This window comes from Balaenoptera physalus, assembly GCF_965194825.1.
Source record: "Balaenoptera physalus genome assembly, chromosome: 8".
NCBI lineage: Eukaryota > Metazoa > Chordata > Mammalia > Artiodactyla > Balaenopteridae > Balaenoptera > Balaenoptera physalus.
In genome coordinates this window covers 112,270,537-112,291,744 of record NC_138887.1, presented here as the reverse complement: position 1 = coordinate 112,291,744, position 21,208 = coordinate 112,270,537, and the positions used below count along the sequence as shown (strand labels likewise).

The window sequence follows — 21,208 nt, the reverse complement described above, 5'->3', positions numbered from 1 at the left end:
ATAGTGCCTTGGCATCAGTATTTTAAAATACAACTTAGAACTGGTTGTAACATGCAGCCAGGCTTGCCAAACACTGAAATTATGCTACCCCTCAGTATGGAAACATGAACCCAGAAGAGTCAACCAGGCACCTCAGTATTGAAGGAGGGATAGAAAGGGAGACTATGTCTCCTTTATCCATATGAGATGCTGGGTGAACTGCCCACCATGTTCAGTGGACATGTCTGAAAACAGAGTGGACCAATTAGATTTTCTCTCTCAGCAGTTTTAAGGCATCCAGTGGTGGATGACTGACATGAAAGTTAGGATAAGTTGGGGCGTGGTGGTCTTTATACGAGTTTATGGCCATGAAGATTTATCAGGTAGAGAGACTCAGAGGAAGTTGGTCAGGAAAGGGAAGAGGGTGAAAGAGCAGCTGGAGAAGCAAGAGTGACATGGGGGATGTAGAGAGGGAAGGATGGCTAGCCCTCAGAGATGCCTTGATTTCTCACCTTGCTGAGGTCTTTTCCTAGATTGCATTCCAACCAGAAGAACCATAACTAGAGCTCTGATTTAGAACCTCAGGTGAGAAAGATGCCATTTCCTGTCATGTCTTCAAGCCTGGCATACACCTGTCCTCCAGCTCAAATGCACTTCCTTTTCCTCTCTGTCACTCGCACTTACTTCTTTTTAAAGAACAGTTTGAATATCACTTCTGCTGGGCTCCCTCAGAGCAAGTTACAACCCACTCTTTGCTCACCTTTGCTCACCCAGGATTTTGCTCATATCTTTATTCCTTTCCACATTAAATTATAATTTTCTGTTTACTTGTCTTCTCTACTTGATTTTGAGCTCTTCAAGGATAGAGGTTATGTCTGATTTATATTTTTCACCAGGATCTAATGTAGTTCTTGGCATATAGAGTTGCTGAATAGAAGCTTACTAATTGAATACATTCTTAAAGATCAAATGGGCCTGAGTTTGTTAAACTTTCTGTTTTCTCATAAACGTGGAAAAGGATTGATAAACATAAAGTCTTCCCGGAATTCCAGATCTGAAGCTTGCAAGTAATTTTCCCCATAGTTTCTTATTTAAAATATCTACTAAAAACCCTTAGCAGAAAAAGGTCCTCTTCTGTCTTTAAACATAATGCTTTCACAAAAAATTTAAAACAGAACTAAGACATAAAAATAATAAGATTAGTTTATCAACAACAGGGTCCTACTATATAGCACAGGGAACTATATTCACTATCCTATGATAAACCATAATGAAAAAGAATATAAAAAAGAATGTATATATAGGTATAACTGAATCACTTTGCTGTAGAGCAGAAATTAACACAACATTGTAAAACAACTATACTTCAATAAAAAATTTTAAAAAAATAATATTTATTAGGCTGAACCTGTTTTGTTCTTTAATGGCAGTATGCCTTTACAAATTAATTATCCAAACAATTAAAATGAGCCAGTTAACATACTGCCCCAAACATTGGGAAACTTGCCAACTTAACGGTTTCTACAGTGACACAGTGACTCGAATTACATCAGTGGTTGTGTAAATACTTGACACCTGGAACCAAAATGGAACTATATTTTGCATACCTATCTGAGCCAATTGTGAGATACCTATGAGTGTATCTGGAACTCTGCGGATAGCGTATAAACCTCATGGAAGTATGTTTTTTTGGCTGTGACCCTTCATTTATGACTTTGGATGCATTCAGTAAAGAGCTATAGGTCTTGTGTTACAGTCCACTGCTGGCAAGTCAGCCTCTGATGAGCCAAGTGTGAACCAACTGAATTAAGAGTATTTTTTAAAATTTAAAACTTTTTCACCTATTAACAAAGTATATCCTTTATCCTCATTTCTCATTCCCATTTTCCTCACCTTTCCTACCTGCAAGCAATTTAATCTGCTCAGTTTCTATTTTCTGTGTGTGTTCTTGGAAAACATATAATCATGCTTTGTGTGCAGATGCTTTTATTTATTCTTTAAAATTTTTTGTTTTGAGATAATAGTAGATTCACAAGAAATTTATAAGAAATAGTACAGAAAGATCCCATTTGCTCTTAACCCAGTTTCGCCCAACGGTGACATCTTAAAAAACCATACAGTAACCACCCCCCAACCCCCACGTACAGTTTTGCTTTCTATGATTTGTTACCCATGGCCTATGTGGTTGACATGTTGGTCTAAAAATATTAAGTGGAAAATTCCAGAAATAAACAATTTACAAGTTTTAAATTATGCATTGTTCTGAGAAGTGTGAACAAATTTTGCTCCATCTGACAAGATGTGAATCATCCCTTTGTCCTGCACATCACACCTGTTATTCATTTAGTAGCTGACCTGGTTATCAGATCAACTGTTGTGGTATCACAGTGCTTGTGTTCAACCCTTATAATGTAACCCTTGTGCTGTAACCCTTATTTTATTCAATAATGGCTATACCTTTTTACCTTCCCACCAGCAATGTATGAGTGATCCAGTTTCACCACATCCTCACCAGCATATAGTGTTGTCACTATTTTTATTTTAGGTATTCTGATAAGTAAATCTATGATGGGTTATATCTGATTGTGATTCTATTTTCCCAGTGGCTAATGATGTTGAACATCTTTTCATGTGCTTTTTTTTCTGTCTTTATATCCTTTTTGATTAAATGCCTTTTCTTGTCTTTTGCTAGCTCTCTAATTGGATTTTTTGTATTTCTAATGTTGGGTTTGAGAGCTCTTTATATATTCTAGATTATAGCCTTTTTTTGGATGTGTAGTTTGCAAATATTTTTTCTAGTCTGTAGTTTGACTTTTCATCCTTTAACAGATTATTTTCCAGAGTAAAATTATAAATTTCGATGAAGTCCATTTTATCCAATTTTCTCTGTATGGATTTTGCTTTCCATGTCAAGTTTGAGGCCTCTTTATGCCTAACCCTAGCTCCTGAAAAAATTTTCTCCTATACTTTTTTTCTACGAGTTTTATAGTTTTATGTTTTATATTTATCTATGATCCATTTTGAGTAAATTTTTGTACAAGGTATGGGACTTGGGTCAGGGTTCTAAGGGTTTTTTGTTTTTTGTTTTTAAATCTATGAATGTCCAATTGCTCCAGCACTATTAGTTGAAAAAGCTATCTTTCCTTCATTAAATTGCTTTTGCACCTTTTTGAAAAATCGGTTGGACGTATTTGTGTGGATCTATTTCTGGGTTATCTGTTCTGTTCCATTTATCTGCGTGTCTACTTGAATGCCAGTACCACATAGTCTTGATTATTGTTAACTATATAATAAGTCTTGAAATTGGGTAGAACGTTTCTTGCCACTTTATTCTTTTCCAGAATTGTTTGAGCTTTTCTAATTCCTTTGCATTTCCATGTAAATTTTAGAATAATCTTGTTGATATCTATAAAAAATCTTGCTGGAAATTTGATAAGAGTTGTGTTAAATCTGTATACCAATTTGGGAAGAATTGACATCTTTACTATGCAGAGACTTCACATCCACTCACATGCCTGTCTTTCTATTTGTTTAGATATTTTGATTCTTTTCATCAGTATTATGTAGTTTTCAGTGTACAATTCCTATATGTATTTTGTTAGATTTACACCTATGTATTTTACTTTTTTAAGAGATTGTACATGGTATTAGATTTTAAATTTCAGTATCTTCTACGTGTTCACTGCTAGCATATAAAATATAATTGATATTTGCATATTTATCTTGTATCCTGCAACCTCTGAACTCACTTTTTAGTTCTAGGTGGGCTTTGGAGGAGGATTTCTTAGGAGTTGTACATAGACAAATATGTCATTTGCAAGTAAGAGCATTTTAATTTATTCATTTATGACATAAATGCCTTTTATTGCCTTTTTGTATTGGTTAGAACTTGTATTGGTGCTATGTTGAATAAGAGTAATGAGAGCAGACATCTGTGCCTTATTCCCAGTCTTAAGGGCAAAGCATTCAGTCTTTCACCATTAAACACAATGTTAGCTACAGGTTTTTTTTCCTGCAGATGCACTTCATCAGGTTGAGGTAGTTTCCCCTCTGTTTCTATTTTTTTTTGAGAGTTCTTATTATAAATGAGTGTTGAATTTGTCAAATGCTTTTTTCTGCACTGGTTGATATAATCATGTAATTTTTCTTTTTTAGCTTGTTAATGTGGTAGGTTACATTGATTTTTGAATATTGAATCTCCGTGATATCACTGGAATAATCCCCACTTGGTCATTTTGATAATTCTTCTTACATATTGCTCAATTCTCTTTGCTAATATTTTGTTAGGGATTTTAAAGAATATGTTCATGAAGGATATTAGTTTGTGGTTTTCTTGCACTGTCTTTACCTGGTTTTAGTATTAGGGTAATATTAGCTTCATAGAGTGCATTGAGACATATCACCTTTCTATCTACTTTCTGAACGAGGCTGTATAGGACTGATATTAATTCTTCTCTAAATTTTTGGTAGAATTATCCAGTTAAACCATCTGGGCCTGAAAGTTTCTTTTTGGAGAGTTTTAAAATTATGACTTCAACTTCCTTAATAGTAATTGGGTATTCAGAATTCACACCTATTTTATGTTGGGTGAGTTGTGCTAGTTTGTGCTTTTTGAGGAAGAGGTCTATCTTGTATAAATTGTCAAATTTATGTGTGTAGAGTTGTTTGTAGTATTTTCTTATTATCCTTGTAAGTCTTCAGTGTCCAGAGTGATATCTCTTGCTTCGTTCCTAATACTGGCAATTACGTCTTCTCTTTTTATTGTCTGCATTTTTAGAAATTTGCCAATTTTATTGATGTTTTCAAAGAACCAGATCTTCTTTTCATTGATGTTCTCTACTGCTTTTCTGTTTTCAATTTTATTTATTTACGCTCTTGGTTTATTATTTCATTTCTTCTTTTGCTTTGGGTTTATTTTACTTCTCTTTTTCTAGGTTCTTTTTTTTGTTGTTTTTTCCATCATGCTAATCAGAACCACACACAATATAAAACTTAGGAGTCTAGTCAAGTCGTTTGCTCATTTTTAATTGTCTTGTCTATTTGTTGTTGAGTTTTAGGAGTTCTCTATTCTGGAAATGAAACTTTTATTTTTTTCTTTTTCTTTTTTTTTTTCCAAAAAAAATTTTCTTTTAATTGGGGTATAGTTGTTTTACAATGTTGTGTTAGTTTCTACTGTGTAGCGAAGTGAAGTGAAGTTCCCTGTGCTATACAGCAGGTTCTTTTTTTAGGTTCTTAAGGTGGGAGCTTAGATTATTGATTTAGGACTTTTTCTCTTTTCTAATGTATACATTTTAGTGCTATAAATTTCCCTTTCAACACTGCTTTATCTGTGTCTCACAGCTCTGTTCATTTTTTTTCTGTCCATTTTCTTTGTTATTCTGTTTCCCAGTTCACTGCTTCATTCCTCTGTTTCCTCAATTCTGCTGATGAGCTCATCTGCTGAGCCTTTTATTTTGGTTTCTTTATTTTTTTATGTCTAAAAAAACCCTAATTGTTAAATAAATATTAACTAAATGAACAAGTTGTTAATTTTAATGAAATAAATGCAATATCTATACATATTAAATTATTTCAGCAATATTAATTAAAATAATAAGTAGAAATAAATACTATTTTATTTAGAAATTAAAATGAATTTTTTCTAAAATAGTAAATTTCTAATATGTCCATTTAGTTCTTCTGTAGTGTTTTCCAGGTTGATTTTTTTGGTCAGGGAGCTAGCATCAGTTCTCGTTCTTTTTCATAGAAAAAGGAAGCTAAATCAGAAATATAATCATAATAGAACAATATGCTGTAACACTGCCCTGTTTCTACTACCATCTTTGCTAGTAGAAACAGGAGGACTTTAAAAAAGATAAGATTATATTTAGAGATGCTGTTGCAACACCATAGCTATCAGCAAAAGATTCTTCTGATAGCTGTCCTCTACTATTCACGCTAAAGAATTAACATAGAGCTACTCCCCAAAAGGATAGAGGAGCTTTCAGGGAAGGCAAAGTTCAAAGGTATATTACATAATAGGCCAGATGATGCTATAGTAACAAACATAATAAAAATAGGAGTGGATTAACACACCCAAAGTCGCTCACTATGCAAAATCTACCATGAGTCAAGGGCAGCTATCTTCTGTATGGATATGGCTCAAGATTCTAGGTGCCTTTCTTGTGCATCTCAATACAATTACATGTTTCCTTAGTTACTGTGGTAAGGGAGTAGAACATGGAGTCTCTTAAATGTGTGCACCATGATTGAGTCACGACATTTCTATTCATATGTGCCTGGTCCAACAAGTCACATGACCATGCTCAAATTCAGGGGTGTGAGAAGAGAGAGAGGGAAACAGAGAAAAAGAGACAGAGAAAGAAAACCCTACTGTATATAATGCACCTTGTTAGGCAATTGTATACATATTACAGTGCAAATTACTTTTAATTTATGCAACATTCTTGTGGTGTGTTTATTTTCTCCACTTCTACAGAGAAGGGTATGGAGGCTCAAAGAGGTTGCCTAAATTGTAAAGTCAGGATTTGACTTTGTAAAGCCACCCAGGGCTCTCCGACTTTAACACTCATGCTTTTTAACATTTACAGTGATAAACAACCTATAATGCTCAAGCCAACATCCTCTCTACTGATTCTAATTTGGTTGAGCATGGAATAGGCGAGGTGTGAAAATTAATCACACTAGATGGAGGCAATACAGTATAGTAGAAGAGTTCAATTTAACAAATTTTTAGTCAGCCCCTTCTATGTACAAGTTACCAGGAAAGCTCATAATCTAAGAGAGATGTAACCTAATGGACACCACTTGGTATATAATACAGTAGAAATTTTCACAGAGTGCCATGCAAACATTTAAAGATTCATATAGTACAGTAAGTGGAAGTGGAGTCGGTGCATTCTTCTTGGAAAAGATGATGTCTGAGTTTAGTCTTTTAAACTTGATTATCTCTGCTACTTTGGGGCTAATTTCATTCATTATATTCTCCTTTATCACTCCTCCCTGTAACCTGTTGGTCTCCCAAACATCAGCGAAGACTTTGGCATCTGGCTGGGAATTATCTTTCTCACTCCCTGTTATGCCATCATTCCAGGTAATGAGTATGTCTATGTGGATAATCCATTCAACACCTTGGCCTCTAGTGGTCTTCTCAACCCCATTGACTTCTTCCTGAACTCCAATCCAATGACTTGCTTTCATTGTTGTCATTAAGAACTCAGAACTGTGGGTATTTAAGTTACAGATCAAGTCTGTAAATTATAATTCTATCAATTAGCTGGGCCATTCGGATTGTGTCCTATTCCACCATTCTCTAACTCCACAATTCATTATTTCTAACCAGGCACCTGAAAGATAGGGGGACTACAGGGTTTTGTGAGACAGGCTGAAGCTTGGGGGTATGACCCCTACAGATGCATCATTTTATTTAGAGATAGCAGCAAGAAAGATGAGGAAGTTGATAAGAAATTTAGTCTATAATCTGTAGTAGCTGTGGCAGAGTTTCAACGCCACTTCTTTACTGTAACATCTTCTGAGTTGCTTTCCTAGTCCAACCAAAAATGGTTCTCGATCTGGCTAGGTGAACTGTCAAAAGAATATGAAATAAATTATCAAAGAATGAGGAATAATAAACAGGCATTCCAAATTTCATGAAAGGAAAAAGTTTGCTAAAAAAGTGTGTATGTTTCTTCTTCAATTTATACCACACCTCCCCAGAGAAGAATGGGGTGAAGTTTCCAAAAAAAGTCTTAGGGCTAAATAAACTTAAAACTGAACTGACAACATATTCTGTTTTTTAATACAACACTTGTAATTAAGCAAAACTGAAGAACAATAAATTGAACCTAGAAAAAAGAGTGTCCTGTGTTAAAATTTGGAAAAAATAGATTAATAAACAGAGAATGAGGACAGAGATGGGAAATTTCCTGGTTCTCTGAAGGGATCTTCTATGCATGTGCAAGGGACTGTGGGATGATTTCTCAGACCTGGCATTTTGAATTTGGTTCAAAACCTATGATTTTCCAAAATGGTGACTCTCATTTTCTTTGGGTAGATGGATAACAGGCAATTTTTATTTCTATCTTCTGGTAATCAGAAAAAAAAAAAAAGCACAAATTATTTCTAAAAGAAACTGTTTTTCTTTTTTCTAGTTAGACACAATAACTACCATTACTCTTATGCATCTTGGTCTTGACTTGGGTAGTTTGGGTACATAGAAAGGAGGTAGAGAAAAGGAGTGCTATCTGAGCTCGGAAATAGGGACAAAAGAAGACCTGTTGTGATGTAAGCATGAGAAAGAATGCCTGAGGACTGTAAGAGGTGAAAGGCAAGGTGAGGAAGTGGGAGACAATGGTTTACACATAGCTCCTCTGTGTAGAGAGAAAGTAGGTGATGGGAAAGATGCTCATCGGATAAGTCTTCATTTCAGCTCCTACGTGAGGAGAGGTGGGTGTGTTTGGAGGGGTAGAGATCAACAGGCCCTTTATGTTTATAAGACAGCTATAAATTTTCACAATCACAGTCTTATAACTTGTACTTTTATTGTTTGGACCTAAGTTTCCTTAATCAAAGCTGTTATTGCATTTAATTCTAGAACTTGCCATTTATTTCTAAGTGTTTTTCCTAAATAATGTTCAATTATTTGCCAGAAAGCTACAGGCAGACGTACACCATTTTGCTGCCATAAGTGTTTAGCACCCTTTTGGGACAGCATAGCTTCTCTGCAGCAATTTCACGGTCAGGGGGTGTAATACATGGTGATGAGGATGCTTTGCTCCTTTAGAAATAAAGGGCCGGTACCTAAAAGCTTAGTGAAGAGCTGCAGGGGCCTGCCTCTTCAGGAGGCTCTGTCTGTGGATTGCTTGGGATGAGGAAAATTCTTAATGAGTGCTTTATTCTCATTATGAGATAATTTAATTTTCTGGGTATCGAAGAACAACAGTACACTAGCATCTTTGTTAATTCTCATCAATTTATAATTTCCTGCTAGTTGCATTTTCTTCTTTCCTCCCAACCTCTCTAAGATGTTAAAGTGGGTTTGACCCCTGTGTAATCTAAGCCCCTAAGTGCTATATGGAAGATCAAAATGAAGTGACATTAGCAGTTAGGATTTTTATGATAATGGAAAGAGACTGGCAAGTGTTTTTATGTGTGGTAGAATGTGAGGCGAGGAAGGATGTGATGCAGAATTTCTAGGAGGAGGAAGCGACTAAATAGTATCAATAGTTCCAAGAAAGGAAAGAACCTGTCATAATAAAGAAGGTAAACTGATTTGCTTGAACAGGAACGGAGATTTTGCTGGTGACATGGATGAGGGATGTTGTTGGATCAGGGAGTGGTAAAGAGGCAGTTATCGTAGAGCTTCTGCCAGAGTGAGGCTTGTGAATTTGACTTAAGTGTTAATAAGAAACCTAAGTCAGTTTTGAGCTGGCGATGCTGCGGCTGTGCACTCAAGGTTACCTAGAGGACTATGGAGGAAGGACATCCGATGTCTCAGCCTTGTGGATAAAAGATCCAGGGCCCCAGGAAGAAGGTGGAATCAAATGTGCGTGTGTGTACAGATGCATAGATGGAAGGGTGGTCATTATTATTTCAGAAGGAGGGGATATGCAAAGGTGTGTTTCTAAAATAAAGTTAAAAAAAAATCACTGCTATGTTTAAAAAGGATAACCAACAAGGACCTACTGTATAGCGCAGGGAACTCTGCTCAATGTTATGTGGCAGCCTGGATGGGAGGGGAGTCTGGGGGAGAACGTACACATGTATATGTATGGCTGAGTCGCTTTGCTGTGCCCCTGAAACTATCACAACATTGTTAATCGGCTATACTCCAATATAAAATAAAAAGTTTTAAAAAAAGGTGTGTTCCATCTCAGAGGAGATCATTGCTTCCACTTATTTCTTTAGGTTCTAAGTCCACACGAAGTGAGAGTAATTAGTCCCATGAGAGACAGAGCATAGATATTGTACCCATTTATGGGCCCATCTCCACCATCCCCCAAGCCCCCCAAATTCCTAAGGTAATTCTCAACCATACACTTGTTACTGGACTAGTTTCATTTGCTCGATGTGCAGCAAGTCAAATGCTGAGACACCGAGGTTTGCAGCAGAGAAAGGGTTTATTCACGAGGCAGCCAAGTGAGGAGACAGGAGAACAAATCTCAAATCTTCCTCCCCGAAGGTGAGGGGCTCATGATATTTATGGGCTAGAGCTGAGGCATGGAGAATGTGGGGAAGGGTGATTAGAAATAAGAAAAATTTGAGATAATGGAAACCGAGCAAAGGGCTCATGTGCCCGTGGCACAGAAAGCTGCACTCTTGACAGCAGGAGTTTGCAGCAAAGTAAGGATTTTATCGCAGGGCGCCAAGTGAGGGAGTGGGAGTCTCAGATCCACTCCATTTTGGTCTTTGTGTCAGGGGCTTTAAAGGGGAAGAACAAAAAAAGCTAGTGATTAATCATCTTCTTGTGCTATTTCTTCATCTGTTACGTGTTTTTGGTCTACTGGTCCATGACCTGAGGTCTGACCCTACTTAATCTGTGAAGGTCACCTTACTCTGAAAGATAACTCAGAACAGCACATAAACAGGGATGCTTATCAGACAGCTGTTCCTCAAGACACCTGACATTCATTACTCCTTACTGATTAGGCAAACGTGATCAAACAGGCATGGGCTAGGACCAAAGGGAACAAAAGAGGAACGAGAGGAACAAGAGCAGAAATCCAGGCATTAGCTTTAATTATAAACTAGTCATAGGACTCAGTTTCATAATGGTCGTTCTGTGCAGGTGCAGCTAAGCTACAGGATTCTTCACGGGGCGCATGTTTAGAAAATGGTGGCATTAGCATGTTCTGAGTGTGGAATTGTTGGCCCTCTAAAGTCAAAAGGTCACCAAGACAGGCACCCACGCATGCCCAGTTGGAGGGTCAGTGGTTCCAACCAGCTTCAACTGGCCAAACTTGAACTGGACGCAGCTGACTCCAAGTTCCTGGAAAACAACTTGGACAAACAGCTTATTGTTTAGGCTACATGATGCTTGAAGGACATGCAAGGCTTTTGTAGCAGCAGTTAAAGTGAGCTTGATCGGTGAAGGCAGGTTCCAGCTCATTATTTATTAAGCAAGTTACAGTTTAATGGATCTGATAACTACCCTTTGGTTTCACATTCACCCACCTACCAAGTACTCCCCTCCAAGGAGGCCAGAAAGTGACCAAACTCTCCTTGAGCAGTCCCAAATTCAAGATTCTCTTCCAGGCAGATTTTTCACCCCATCAGCTTTGGGACATTTTTCTATTGCCTGTACAATAGGAAGGGGGATGACATCAGAGGGTGATGTTCTTTTTCTAAAACAATGTCCCGTAATTCCTGACTTTCTCCATTTCTCTTATTTACGGCAAGCTCAGAATCTGCTCACAGGCAAAACAGCTTAAGGAAAATGTAAGCAGAGTTTACATACAGTTGAGATAAATTACAGGTGCCTCACCTTTACTAAGTGTAAGCTTGAAGAGGCAGACAGTCACTGGTGGACTCCCTGATTTCATTCTCCCTTTAGCATGGTTTGGGGTCATTTTTTTTAAGTCAGGAAATCACTTACTCTCACACTCAGGAAGAGCTTGTTTACCGGTTAATGTTATTTCTCTCTCTATTGCTTTCACTCTCTTTTCTCTAGCCTTCTCCTCCTCCTCCCAAATCTATGAGAAAAATACATTTTTCCTGCTGGAGCTGCAAATCCATCCATGAGCTTTGCCCTCAGACTTTTCCTTGGATTTTTGAGCAGCATCTCTTCAGAATCTGGGCACTCAGAACAGTTACTTACATTTGATTTGCCAAATGTCTTACCTTAGCATAAACCAGAATCTCTTTGGTAGTATTTCTTCATCTATTCTCTTGTTCTGTCTTTGATATTTTTCTTGTGGGATGATTTTCACAGCACCTCCACTGTATTCAGCTCTTCTTGTGTTCCTTGTGATGACTTTCTAAATCCAGTTTCTTTAAACATTCCCCACTCCCCCAATTTCTCCACCTCACCTCATTCTCTCTCTACCACCATTTCTTTAGCCTCAGATAGATCACTCACAGCTTCTAGATACAAGTAAAATATGTTACAAAATTGCTTATAAATGATTTGGGGGGGGAGGGGGAAGGGTAAGCTGGGACGAAGTGAGAGAGTGGCATGGACATATATACACTACCAAGTGTAAAATAGATAGCTAGTGGGAAGCAGCCACATAGTACAGGGAGATCAGCTCGGTGCTTTGTGACCACCTAGAGGGGTAGGATAGGGAGGGTGGGAGGGAGAAGCAAGAGGGAGAAGATATGGGGATATATAAAGCAGAAACTAACACACCATTGTAAAGCAATTATACTCCAATAAAGATGTTTTAAAAATTAAAGAAAAAAAATGATTTGGGGGTTCAAAACCCTCTCCATTTTTATTACACTTTATCATTTGAACATTAAAGTGATGATAGTTGTGCCCATCACCATATTTAAGTGCTCATGAACTTAATGAGGTATTTGCAGCTCCAGCATGAAAAACTTATTTTTCCCATAGATTGGGCAAAAGGATGAGAATTGTAGAAAAAGAGAATGACAGGTATCCCACAGAAGCACGGCTGTCGTATTTCCTTTAAATTCTGCCTTCAGATCTTTTCTTCCAAAGCTTAGACAGATGTTCATGGGACTCTACCCTGGAATCAGCCTTTGAGATAGATGTACCGTGTTTTTTCCCCCCCAGAATTCTTATGTAAATTCATTATGCAAATAGAAGTTCACCAAGCTTGGACTATTACTCTCACAGGTCTATGGGGAACATACTCTGTAAACCAGATCTTTGGATGGGAAGAGCTATTCTATGTCAGGTTATGGGGAGTTAAAGAGCCAAAAGGGTGATTAGGGGACCAAGAGAAGATACGCCAAATGGAAACAGAAGAGTTTTGAATAGAGGATGGAGAATGATGAAGAAAAGGCAAGAATGGGAAGTCTTGCCAGGAATTCTAATTATCAACAGTGGACTCCAAAGTATGATTCCAAATGACAAATCAACAGTTTAATCATTACCTGCAACTCAGAGCTGTCTCATTTGAGGTGTAGGATGGGATATTAAGGGTAACCATACAGTATCTTCTGGATATATGTAAAAACCTAATAGTGGAAAAACAGGAGGTTCCTCTTTGGTTCTTCCAGGAAAGTCCAAGGAATCCTGGAACAGGAGAAGTGTATCACCAGGGATGTAATTGAGGAAAGTTGGAGAAAGAAAATAAGTCCAGTGCAAGTTAAGTACCAGGATTGAAAACCTACCCTGTTTTTGTGATGAAATGGAGTAGGAAATCCTAAATGACTTCTCAGTAGCTATCCCCATATATGAGGCTGGGGCTGAGGGTGGTCTCCAATCTTTGGTTGGAGGCTAGCAAACACAGAGAAGCCTTCCCATGGTCACGACTCATGATCTCGCCTTCACTCTGCACCATGTGTCATCTTTCCATCATGGCCTTAACAGCCATCATGTCTACCCATTTCCCTTCATAAAATGGTATTAGACCCCCCCCCCACCCGCCCTGCCACTTTGTTGCATGGTCTCAGGGAAGTGTACTCCTGCTTCTCCTTAGCTGTGCTTCTGATTTCTAACGCTTGGGAAGTTAGGGAGTAGGTGGTGTGTTCTTTTCACAATGTGCAATCCTAGGCACCTGTTCCTTCTCATTGGGCTCCACCTGCATAGCAATTAGCCCAAGTAATACAAGTTAACACACTACTTGGGTGACAGAAGGACTTTAGCTGCATATGAGGAGATTTGGGGACAGAGTAAGCTTAGCTTAGTCACTGAATCCAATTAGACACGGTTCTGGCCTTTCCTGTGTTCATCTCATCACATCTTTAGTGTGATGTTTTCTTCCCTTTCTACCTCTATTGATGAATTCCACCAAAAAAGACACCCCTACTCTCAAACTATTTCTAGCTGGTCTATCAGCTGATGTACCTGGTTACATTATGCATTCCAGGATTTAAAAAATGTTACTTAATTTTGTTCTTTCCTCTTTGAACATAGAGTCAAACAGCTTTGGATTGAAGCCAAAAATGCTCCACTCTTACTATGCCTAATGTTTCTCAACATTGCTTTACTTGATTACGTTTATGAGATTTATACTTTTTTATCACAGGCATCATCACTTTTCAGTTTTCCATGTTCTCCTTTTATTATTTTCCCATTAAAATACTTAAATAATTGCACAGACAAAACTGAACTGTTAGATGGCACGGGACGCTGTATGAGATACTTGAAATGTTCATAGATCTGCAGATATATGAACTTGGCAATGTTAAAGGTGAGTTAGGTATGAGTGTGTGCAAGGTCATGTCTACAAAAGTCTAAAGTACACAAATCAAAGATCACTTGTTCTCTGCTCTTTGGGGTTCAAACCTAGGTGCTACCACCTAGGTGCGTCCTAGAGTAACGGCTTCCTTTGTACTATCAGCAAGGAAATGAAGACACCAATAACAGCTGCTTCATGGGGTTGTTTAGTGACTCAGATGAGACAGTGCCTGTGGGAAGCACATGATAAAGGTGTTATTGCTGTGAGAGAGATCAGGAGCAAGGGAGAAGAAGTATGTAATTCCCTGAGTCCTTAGGCAGTGGGGGTGATGCATGTCCTTGGGTTGGTGAAGAAGTCAGGGAAGCTGGTCTTGCTGATAAAGAAGTACAAGATGCCTTTGGTTTTGGTTTTCACAAGGATGGAATTCGACCTCTATTAAAGTGTTTCTTTGCAATATTTTTTCATTTCTTCATAAACTTATGTGATATACAAAATTATAAATAGTACATGTGTGTGCATGTATTATTACTATTTCATAATTGTAAGCAGGTCCTCAATTTCTCACTTTGGTTTCAGTTGATATCTTTTCTCTGCTAACCATGACCATGATTCCTTCATCCATGGATTCCTCTCCTCCCAGTACCAACTCAGACATGGGCATTTAGGACTCATGTCCCCTGCTTAAGTGGGCAAACTGAAGCCCTGGGAGAAGATGCTCTGAAGATCATTCTTGGGCAGGAGAGTAAACCTCCCCCAATATCTTGATGCTCAGGTCCTGGTGATTCCTTTTTTTGTAAAAGAGATGTTTTTAGTACTTCAGCATCTCTCTCATTCCCAGTTTATAAGAAAAGAAGACAGTTGGATCCAGTTTTTCCCTCTGGGTTGACCAGAGATGAAGAGATTTCTTAGCTCATTGTCTTTGCTGCTGAGTTGTCTGTGTCTAAAGCAACTGGTGCCCGATGCTTTGCCCCTACTCCCTCTCTGCCTCACCCCAGAGCCCAGATCGCAGGGCTGTTGGGCTGCTCTGAGCCCCGTGCCCAGAGGGGACAGCAGAGGGAGAGAGAGCGGTCACAGCTCCCCGGGAGGCCCTATGGCCTCGCAGTTGCCCGCCTGCACCCTGGAGCTCACAGCTCCCAAACTGAGGATGATGCTAGGCTGTTCCCAAGTCCCCAGGGGAGGCAGCTGCTCCTTCAGAACTGCTGTCGTGCTGTATTCAAGCCTGCTGGAGCACAGCGTCAGCACGGAGGAGAGCTGGGAGCTTCCACTTTTCCCAGTGCGTTTTGGGTTCAGATCTTCCACCCAGGAGTGCCTGGATAGCAGGAGGAAGGGAGTACAGAGAAAGGGGCCCGAGCAGGGTGAGGTGTCTCCATCCTGATGTTGTGTTGATTCTGTTGACTCTGGTCTGCCCCACAGGTCCTGGGTTTGGGAACTGCACCCGCAGGAAGTGTGAGAGGGACCTCTTTGCTCCTTTCAACCTACTGCACTTGCGCCGTCGTCCACCGGGTGCGACTACCATGGCCGAGTCCTGCATCTGGACTTGGGCGGCAGGATGGGACCTTACATGGGTGAGTCCCCTGCCTTCCCCCCAGTCTCTGTCATGCCCCTTTCATTGCCTTCATAGCACTTGTCATAGTTTGTCATTTTAAACTTATCTGTTGTCTGTTTTCCCAATTTGCCTGTAAGTTCTGGGTCTGTTTTGTTCACCACTGTATTCCTAGAGCACTGGTAGTATCGAGCGCTATCAGTCATATTTTCCTGAATGAATGGGTGAAGGATGAATGATGAATGATTCGAGTTGTCTTTGTCCTCTTGCTCCCTGTGCTATTGCTGATGTGGGGTGCAGCAGTGAAGCTCATGGTGACAAGACTCCATTCCCTGCATTGGTCTCATCTTGCCCTCCCTCTTGGGGAGGAGCTAAAGGTCTTCTGTGCCGTCCCACTCCTGCTCCTTCCTTAGAGACCTGGGTTCAGGGGACGCTCAGCCTAGATTCCTTCCTGATGTGTCTCTGTCCTCTCTTCGGGCCTTCTTAGACTTTTCACTGCTTGACACGTCGTCCTGTTGCATCATTCTTCGCTCCAGTTCTTGCTGCTGGCTGGGCTGCTTGCCTCAGTTTGCTGTTTCCCTCTGTGTCCTCCCTCTGTCTCCACCCCTTGCAAAGGCCTGTGAACCATAAGGGAATATTCAGGTACATACTCTGTCCATCGCTCTATCCCATTCTTCATCCCCACTTTTTCATTCTCTTGAGAAGCTTGACATGTCCCAAGACACTGATGATCAGAATCATTGCTGCAAAAAACCGTGGTGGTGGTACTGTCACCCCCGTCTGCATTCCCAGTTATGTTTTTGTTTTTTTTTTTAAGAGTCATTTTCTGGGGTAGGAAGAGAAGCCAAAATACATAGGAATAACTCAGCCAGGAGAACTGAGAAGATTGATGTGGAGAGAGAAAGATGTGTAACAAGGAGGGGTCTTTCAGATGGCTTCCAAGTCTCTAGAGGCTTATTATATGGAGACAACAGCTTATTATACCTGCTATTTGACATTTTAACAGAAATCTGACCTATAAAACCCACAGCGTGAATGATTTGAATAAGATGAACAGGATCTCTTACCAGTGAGGATGCTCACCAGGAATGAGTAAGGGAAACTGAGGACACATCAGGGACCCCAGACTGTCGAGTATAGACAATGTGTGGCCTGGCCCAAAGCACGCACTAAATGGCCAACCAAGGCCTTGACCAGCCTGCTTTGTAATGTCTAAGGTGACACCTGGCCTGGTTTGATGGGGGCACCTCATTATCTCCTGACTGAAGTTGAGTTTGCCTGGGTCACAGGGATGCAGGACTCCTGGGCCTGAGAGAGGTTTTGTTCTGTAGCAAGGGCTTCCACAGAGCCTACACCGAGGAAACTCTGGTCTGCAGAAGACCCCGATGCAGAGAAAAGTTGATTCTACATTCAAGTTAAACTTCACCTATGTTAATTTGGCAGTATTGTAAACAAAAACTTGGGATGTAAAATTACTCAACGAGTCCCCCACCGTGCGCGCTCCGCCCACCCCAGAGCCTCGCCCTCCACCACGATGAGCAAATGAGTCGGAGCGAGGGCATGAAATTTAAATTCCACTCAGGGGAGGAAGTGCCGTGCTTCGAGCCTGACCCCACCAAGGCGCGCGTGCTGGACGATGCCACGATTGTCGATGTTATTGTTGGGAAAGACGAAAAAGGCAGAAAGATCCCAGAATATCTGATCCATTTGAATGGTTGGAACAGAAGCTGGGATAGATGGGCAGCTGAAGATCATGTCCTTCGTGACACCGATGAAAATCAGAGATTACAGCATAAATTGGCAAGAAAAGCTGTAGCTCGCCTGAGAAGCACAGGAAGAAAGAGGAGGCGCTGCAGGTTGCCTGGTGTGGACTCTGTCTTAAAAAGCCTACCTGCTGAAGAAAAAGATGAAAATGTTGAAAACTCAGTCAGCAGTTCCTCTGATGACAGTAGTGAAGAAATGGATGAAGAAATAAGTGAAGAAAGTGATATTGAAGAAAAGACTGAAGTGAAGGAAGAACCAGAGCTGCACGCAAAAAAAGGAAATGGAAGAAAGAACAATAACTATAGAAATCCCTGAAGTTCTGAAGAAGAAGCTTGAGGACGATTGTTACTATATCAACAGGAGGAAACGGTTAGTGAAACTTCCGTGCCAGACCAACATCATAACTATTTTGGAATCGTACGTGAAGAATTTTGCTATCATTGCAGCCTTTTCAGCCAATGAGAGGCCTCGTCACCATTACGCTATGCCACACGCCAACATGAATGTGCAATATATCCCAGCAGAAAAGAACGTTGACCTTTGTAAGGAGATTGTGGATGGATTAAGAATAACCTTTGAGGGGCTTCCCTGGTGGTGCAGTGGTTAAGAATCCGCCTGCCAATGCAGGGGACATGGGTTCGAGCCCTGGTCGGGGAAGATCCCACCTGCCGTGGAGCAACTAAGCCCGTGCGCCACAACTACTGAGCCCGCACTCCGCAACAAGAGAAGCCACTGCAATGAGAAGCCCGCGCACCGCAAGGAAGAATACTTGATTATACTCTCCCATTGGTTTTGCTCTATCCATATGAACAAGTTCAGTATAAAAAGGTGACTTCGTCCAAATTTTTTCTTCCGATTAAGGAAAGTACCACAAACACTAGTAGGAACCAGGAGGAGCTCTCTCCAAGCCCACCTTTGTTGAATCCATCCACACCACAGTCCACAGAGAGTCAGCGAACCACAGGCGAACCGGCCACCCCCAAAAGGCGCAAAGCCGAGCCGGAAGCCTTGCAGTCTCAGAGGTGGTCCACACGCCACTTTGCCAATCGCGACAGGCTGCCTGAGAGCAGCGCCTCGCCTCAGCCCAAGCGCCGGCAGCAGAACACGTCTGCCAGCACGCCCAAGCTGTTCCTGCACCTGGAAGAGAAGACACCTGTTCACAGCAGATCATCCTCGCCTGTTCCTCTGACCCCGAGCGAGGAAGGGAGTGCGGTGTTTGCTGGCTTTGAAGGCAGAAGAACTAATGAAATAAATGAGGTCCTCTCCTGGAAACTTGTACCCGACAGTTACCCCCCAGGTGACCAGCCACCTCCACCCTCTTACATTTATGGGGCACAACACTTGCTGCGATTGTTCGTGAAACTTCCAGAAATCCCTGGAAAGATGTCCTTTTCTGAGGAGAATCTGAAGGTTTTACTGAAGCACTTTGATCTCTTTCTGAGGTGTTTAGCAGAATACCATGATGGCTTTTCCCCAGTCTGCCTATGTTGCTGCCTGTGAGCTGCAGGACAGCACGAAGAACCCCAGGGCGATTTATTAAGGCTTTGGTGGCTCTGGAAGAACAGCATCTCTATCTAGCTTTGAGCTCTCGGTTCCCAGTAAAGAACTAGGGAGTTGGTGGGCCTTCCTTACAAGCAGAGCCAATGCAACACCCACCTTGGGGCGGGTGTGGCAGAGGCGGGCCCATTTGTTTGAGCTGCTTACCTACCGTAGTTATTTCTGTGAAGGATTACTTCCTAGGTGCCTGAACGGCCTCCAGCATCTGACCCTTGCCACGGTACCTGTCATCTGTGACGGCGGGAAAAGAGCGGTTGTGTTCACAGTGAAATGTTCACCAAAGTGTGTGTAGGTTGGGCTGTTTCAGGAGACGGAGTTACTTGTTAGCAATAACCACATTTTTTAGTTATTTGTTAGCATTAAACAAAATTGTTTTGCAAACCGTTTTCATTCTTGTGATGAGGCTGAGCAATGAAACATTAGTTTTGCTTGGAAACCGCAAAGTAGTCCCAGAATATTTTAGAGGGAGTTGATATTGATGGCAAAAGAAAATTTGCAGCTGCACATTTGCTTGTTACAGTTCCTTTCCTATAAAACCTTATTTTTGGTGATTTAAATAAAGCATTGCCTGAAGGTTAAAAAAAAAAAATTTACTCAACAAGTACAGTGGGTCCTAAAACATAACTCCAGGGGGCTTGTCCTGAGCTGTGGGCTCCAGTTTGCTGAGCTGGAGTCTGGGGGGCCGTGGCTCAGAGTCTTGAATGAACATGAAGGGACAGGCATGCATCGTGGACAAAGAGGGGGCACCAGTCATCAACGCTGAGAGGGGAGGCGAGACCGTAAACAGGGAGAGGGAAGTCTAAGGGTGAAAAGTCCAGTAGACAGGAGAGAGGTTGGCAGGAGGAAGGCAAGATGGGTTGGGCTGAGGGTATAATAGGAGGTCAGTTTGCAAAGGATGCTGGCTAGTGTGAGGTGGAGTGAAGCCTGCTGCACCGAATGGAGTATTCCTGGCTCCAGGGTCATCCCTGAATTAACTCTTTCACCTCTGATTTCAGGACTTCAGATGTTGTAGAACGTTGAACCTCCGGATGCGATGTCATGGAAACCTATCAGATAAGAAAGATATTGCTTTCTGGGTGGCAGTGATGGTGAATGAAACATAAAATGGGCCCATGCGTTGAATTCCTCATCATTGCTCATGCCTTTATAACACCTACAGAATGTGACACACATCAGTATGGGGCCGGGTGGGGTGAGATCACAATCGGGGAAGCGGTAAGTGGAGGAGCAGCAGCCCCCTGAAAGCCTGACTGTCGTGGGTTCCCCAGGAGTGATGGAGCACGCAGGGCTGGACCTCTGACTGTTTCCACAGTAATGGCTGAGACCCAAGTTAGATCCTTTTTTTGAGGAAAGGGACACCCTCCCTGTCTCCTCCCCATCAGTGTCTCCTACTCATCACTGATGGTCAACAGCCAGAGATGGGAATTTATTCTTTTGTTCTTTAGTACATTCCTTTATTTACCCTTTATTAAATACTCTCCCTGTTTGCAGACCTAAGCAATAGTCTTTGAATCCTGTGTTCAGAGATCAGTATGGCACTGTTTGAAAATTGGGAAGATTTCACGTTTGGCATTTTAATGACTGTAAATGAGTAGGCATTGGAGTTAGAAGACTCTGGGTTCAAATCCCAGCTGTACATTTATTAACTATATGACTTGAGATGGAGATCCTTAAACATCTCGAGTCTCGGTTTTTATCACCTGTGATATGGAGATGGCAACTTTCACAGTTGTTTTGTGGTGTAGGAACCCGTACATGGTGGGTTCCTATGAATGAGGAACCTCAGTGAATGAGGTCTAACCATTCACAGCCCCTGATCCACAATGCTGTAATCAAAAATGCTTTGACAACTGAAAGTTCTTTTCTAATTTTGGGTCAAACTAACTAGGTAGTGAAACCTGATCTGAACTTACTGTGAGGCCATTTATTGCCTTTATTTATTCCATTTAGTGTGCATATTCGTGTATTTTGCTGCAGAAATAGTAGTGTATTTGATTATAGGGTGTACCCAGACCCTTCTGGGATTGGATCCTGAAACACACCTGATCTCATCGTG

At 40.9% G+C, this 21,208-nt stretch overlaps 1 long non-coding RNA gene and 1 pseudogene across 2 annotated transcripts in view; both read left to right on the top strand.

Moving 5' to 3' along the window:
* The window catches only part of LOC309666127, a 581,994-nt gene extending 561,452 nt beyond the window's left edge, over nt 1-20,542 (top strand). The window contains exons 6-7 of the long non-coding RNA XR_014266919.1: nt 15,702-15,853; nt 20,148-20,542. This is a non-coding gene — a long non-coding RNA (uncharacterized lncRNA). The remainder of the gene's footprint in view (nt 1-15,701; nt 15,854-20,147) is intronic.
* LOC309666126 (MSL complex subunit 3-like) lies at nt 17,071-20,161 on the top strand (annotated as a pseudogene). Its single transcript has 2 exons — nt 17,071-18,186; nt 18,360-20,161. The product of its transcript is annotated as an MSL complex subunit 3-like (transcript).
* Nucleotides 20,543-21,208: the final 666 nt, after the last annotated feature.